Raw genomic sequence first — 5,170 nt, 5'->3', positions numbered from 1 at the left:
TATATTTTAGGAATACCTGACTAAATTTATTTAGATCATACCATTTGTGGCACAGTTCGACTATTTAATGGGTTCAAATTTTTCTTGTATCCCGATCTGAGAAAAATCTCAGAGAGCCTTAGTGATACTTGTCTTTGAAATGATCATTTTTGAGAATAATTTTTGAGGTTTGTGGATAAATACGAAGGGAAAACAATGCTGATTTCTCTTAGAAAATTTCTTTTTCCTCAGATTGTGTGATTCTGGAACAATTATTTCAACTCTTTTCATCTCTTTCTCTGTTAATTGATGAAGTTTGAGAAGGGTTCCCAAGAATAACATTACTAAGTAAGAGTGCTGTTTAGTTTTATTGTAATACTGAATGTCCAAAAATGTATATAATGACTCAAATGCAGTAAACCCTTCATAGAAGGTATTACCTCTATCTTGTAATGTAGTACTAATATAGTATATTACTAAATTATTAATCTTATACTTATAGAACATGAAATATCTACTGTAACTTCAGTGAAATAAATAGAACACTAGGATTCTGTAAGGCTAAGCATAAAATGTCTTAAATAATACTTCATGATTGGGGCAGGGGAATCATCTGGGTAATCTTAAAATTCAACTCCACATTAACTTTAGGATTTTAAATACTATGGTGGAGATAATTTGTGAGATTTTTGTAGTGTTTTATGGTTAATTAAAAATTTTACATCTTAAATGTCATTAGTTGCTCATAAAACCTCTTTTTTTTTAAAGTTAACAATTTTGGTTTTTTTTGTTTTTAGAAGACTTGACAAGTCATTTCCAGGTAGAGTCTCATTAATTTAATATTCAAGTTAGGCACTACTAATAGATGGAGAAACATTGCAATCTTTTCTCCTTAAGGTATTTTATATATATTTTTTTAATTTATTTATTTGTTAGAGAGAGAGTGAGCGAGCACAGGCAGACAGAGTGGTAGGCAGAGGCAGAGGGAGAAGCAGGCTCCCCGCGGAGCAAGGAGCCCAATGTGGGACTCGATCCCAGGACACTGGGACCATGACCTGAGCCGAAGGCAGCTGCTCAACCAACTGAGCCACCCAGGCGTCCCTCTCATAAAACCTCTTTAGGTAACCTACTCATGACCTGTTTTACATAAAAGGTTTGTTTGCTACACTGCAAAGTGTTGGCAATATAAAACTGCCAAATATTATATTCAAAACTGAATTCTTGGGATAGAAAAGCAATGAAGGAATTCTATGTATTAACTGGGAAAAAATCATGCCACTTTTCTTAGTTCTGAGTGTCTAGTGTGATAGAGGATGCAGATGACATTTTTACCTTGAAATAGTTACCAAAATTAGTTGTGGCTCATGCATAACTGCACAATTTATGAAATCAACATTCAAGAGTAGTTTTATTTCTTTAAATTAAACCACAAGGAGTGCAAGCTAGTGCAGCCACTTTGAAAAACAGCATGGAGGTTCCTCAACTACTGGGTATTTACCCTAAAGATATAAATGTAGTGATCTGAAGTGGCACGTGCACCTGAATGTTTATAGCAGCAATGTCCACAACAGCGAAACTATGGAAAGTACCTAGATGTCCATCAACAGTTGAATGGATAAAGAAGATGTGGGGTATATATACAATGGAATACTATGCAGCCATCAAAAGAAATAAAATCTTGCCATTTGCAATGACGTGGATAGAACTAGAGGGTATTATGCTTAGCGAAATTAGTCAATCAGAGAAAGACAATTATCATATGATCTCCCTGATATGAGGAATTTGAGAGGCAGAATGGGGGAGGTTGGAGTGTAGGGAAGGAAAATATTAAACAAGATGGAATCAGGAGGGAGACAAACCATAGGAGACTCTTAATCTCACAAGACAAACTGAGGGTTGCTGGGGGGAGGAGGGCTATGGAGAGGGTGGTTGGGTTATGGACATTGGGGAGGGTATGTGCTATAGTGAGTGCTGTGAAGTGTGTAAGCCTGACAGTTTACAGATCTGTATCCTTGGGGCAAATAATACATTATATGTTAATTTTTTAAAAAATGAAAAAATAAATTAAACCACAAGTTTCAAAAGTTTTAATAGCTGACAGAATGATTATAATTAAAGAAAGCTATGAAACAATGAAATTAATCTTCTTGGAAACAGAACCAGGCTGAGAATTAGAAATTAAGTCCATTGCTTATAGCTGAGATAATATGCAGCCAGGAAATTATTCTGCAGTGTATAAGAAACAATGCAGAAGAACTATTGGGACGAAATTGTTACCAGGCCGTGGCAAGTAAATTTACAATTACAGAAGATGGAAAAATGCTTCTAAAACCTGTCAGTCTTTCCATGGCTTACACTGAACAAGTCAGGAATGCTAGTGATATTACTGGCATAGAACATAAAGGAAAGTTTGGTGAGAATTAAACATGTTAGTCTGGGCATTTTTAATGGTATTCCATAATATTAATTGCTGATACTTTTAAGATATTTACTTGCTCTTTGAGTATGAGTGACGTATTAATCACCAAATAAATCTGACAACACTAAGAATTACCAAAGTACCCAAAGTTATAGTCATAACTCTATATCATGACATAAAATTATAATCCTAAAATAATCTCCATTTTACAATATTTCTATTTCAGAGAAGGAACATTAGCTTCACGAATAAAATGTACAAAGTGTAAGATTTATCAATATAAGTAAATCTAATTAATAATCTAAGCCTCACCAGAAATTCTGAGCCTCCCTCCCCCACCAAAAAACAATGAATTATAAATTTGGGACAGGAAAATAGGAATATCCACTTTTTCTACACACATATGTATATGCTTGGATATATGCTAGGAACTAGGTACAACTGGGAATTCAGGGATGGCAAAACATGGTCTGAGACTTTGAGAATGTTAACTAGACTTGTGGTAATTATTTTGCAATTATATACAAACACTGAATCACTATAGGGTACGCTTGCAAGTAACATAGTGTTTTATGTCAATTATACCTCAACAAAAAATATCATGGATTTAAATATATATATTATATATATATATATATATATATATAGTTTTAAGATTTTTAAAATTTATTTATTTTAGAGAGACAGAGAGAGCATGCACACACATGCACATCCAAGGGAAGGGTCAGAAAGGGAGGGTGAAGGATATGTAGACTCCCCGCTGAGTGTAATGAGCCATGTGGGGCTTGATACCAAGACCCTGAGATCATGACCTGAGCTAAAATCAACAGTCAGATGCTTAACTAACTGAGTCACCAGGGGCTCTTAGATGTATATATTTAGAAAAAAAAAAAAAAGAGAGAGAGCGAAAGTATTAAATAACAGGAGAAAGAGAAATAGTGTTCAGTTGGGTGGGGGGAAGACCTAGTGTAAATGAGTGGGTATGTTGATTAAAATATGTTTTAGATTGGGTGCCTGGATGGCTCAGTCATTAAGCGTCTGCCTTCGGCTCGGGTCATGATCCTAGGGTCCTGGGATTGAGTCCCTCATCGGGCTCCCTGCTCGGCGGGAAGCCTGCTTCTCCCTTTCCCACTCCCCTTGCTTGTGTTCCCTTTCTCACTCTCTCTCTCTGTTAAATAAACAAATAAAATCTTTAAAAAATATGTTTCAGATTAAAAAACTATTTTAATATACATAAAAACTGTATTTGTCAATTTATAAGCTTTCTGATTTACCTATTGTTTCACTGCTTGATCTCGTAAGCACTGGAGTGGAAGCTGCTGAATTAGAGAAAACAATGGAAAAATTAATTTTGTATGGAGGAAAAGTTATGTTTCTGAGAACATCTACATTCATATATAAAATGTATAAACTTGAAATTAATGTTTTAAAGAAATTTGATCATATACAGGTAATTAGATGTTAAAACATAGAATTGAATCTTTCAAATCCATAGATCACCAGTAAGAGGTCAAGAAAACACCATTTTGTATAACATTTTTTCCAAATGTTCCTCTAAAACATTCTTAAAAACAAAACAAAATTCCCCTTAATATGTCATTATAAAGTTATAATACTGCAAAAGGATGTTTTGGATTTTTTTTTAATGCCCTCTTGATTAAGTTGTGGTTGAAGATTATGGTTTACCTGTGCCTGAGCTACTGGTTACTGATGTAATTGCTATACAAAGAAGGAGACAAATATTTGGAAATATATGTTAGATTGTGTTAAAAGACAAAATTAAAAGTATTTATTTAGAGATATGCTCACAAATATCTAGAATGTAAATAAATGATTAAATATAAGAGTTAAATTCATTTATGAAATATTCACATACCTGAATATACTTTTGTTCTCCTTTGGCTACTACTTTATTAGAAATCATTCAATTAAAGTTAAGATTCCTTGATATTAGTAAAAGAGAAGTTATAAATTATTTTTAAAGAATTTAACATACAATTTTCTTTAGTGGTAGAATTTGCTTCAGTTTCTCCAAATCAGCAATATGCAGAATTTTTTTTAAGGATACATATCCTCTGAATAGGAAAGATGTTCTTTGCTAATATTACAATCTGGTGAGACCCTTCTATTTGGCATTTAGTAAATAAATAAAGAAAAACAAGTTTGAAAAAAGGGACAAATTGCCTGAATTGAAAATTCACTTTGCTGCCAATTTAGAAGGTAAAAAGCAAACTTCTTTTAAAAGCTGCTTCAGTGCTTAATATGGGGGTAACTGTTGCAGTAGAAACTGTGTAAAGACAATATTTATTAAAGTAAGTTACTTGAATAATTTTATAGGGAAATTTATTTTAAAAACCACTTACTATAACCCAAGGAAACATTTCTAAAATTGTATTCAGAGGTTAAGTGACAAAATAATCTCTCATTTAAGTCAACACAAATAACACTATATGTTTATTATATATCCACTAAAAATAACTATTTCCTGTTATTACCACTTAGCCAAAATCTCAAAGGAATCTCACAAGGTCTATTTAAGGGCCAAGAAATACGGTTCAGAACCCTGACATGTGATACCTTAGCTTTAGGTAAGCGATCAATAATAACTAAAATTTAAGTAGCATTTTATAGACAACAACACAATTTTAAATATATTATCAAAATCTAAGTGTTCCAATTTACTTTACTATCTCTTAATTGCACAATATTCATCTCTGAATATTGGTCTACAGGAAATAAAACCCCACCCTGAATCACACAAGAAAGGAATAT

This window comes from Martes martes (assembly GCF_963455335.1).
Source record: "Martes martes genome assembly, chromosome: 8".
Classification (NCBI taxonomy): domain Eukaryota; kingdom Metazoa; phylum Chordata; class Mammalia; order Carnivora; family Mustelidae; genus Martes; species Martes martes.
Note: the sequence above shows the minus strand (reverse complement) of the source record.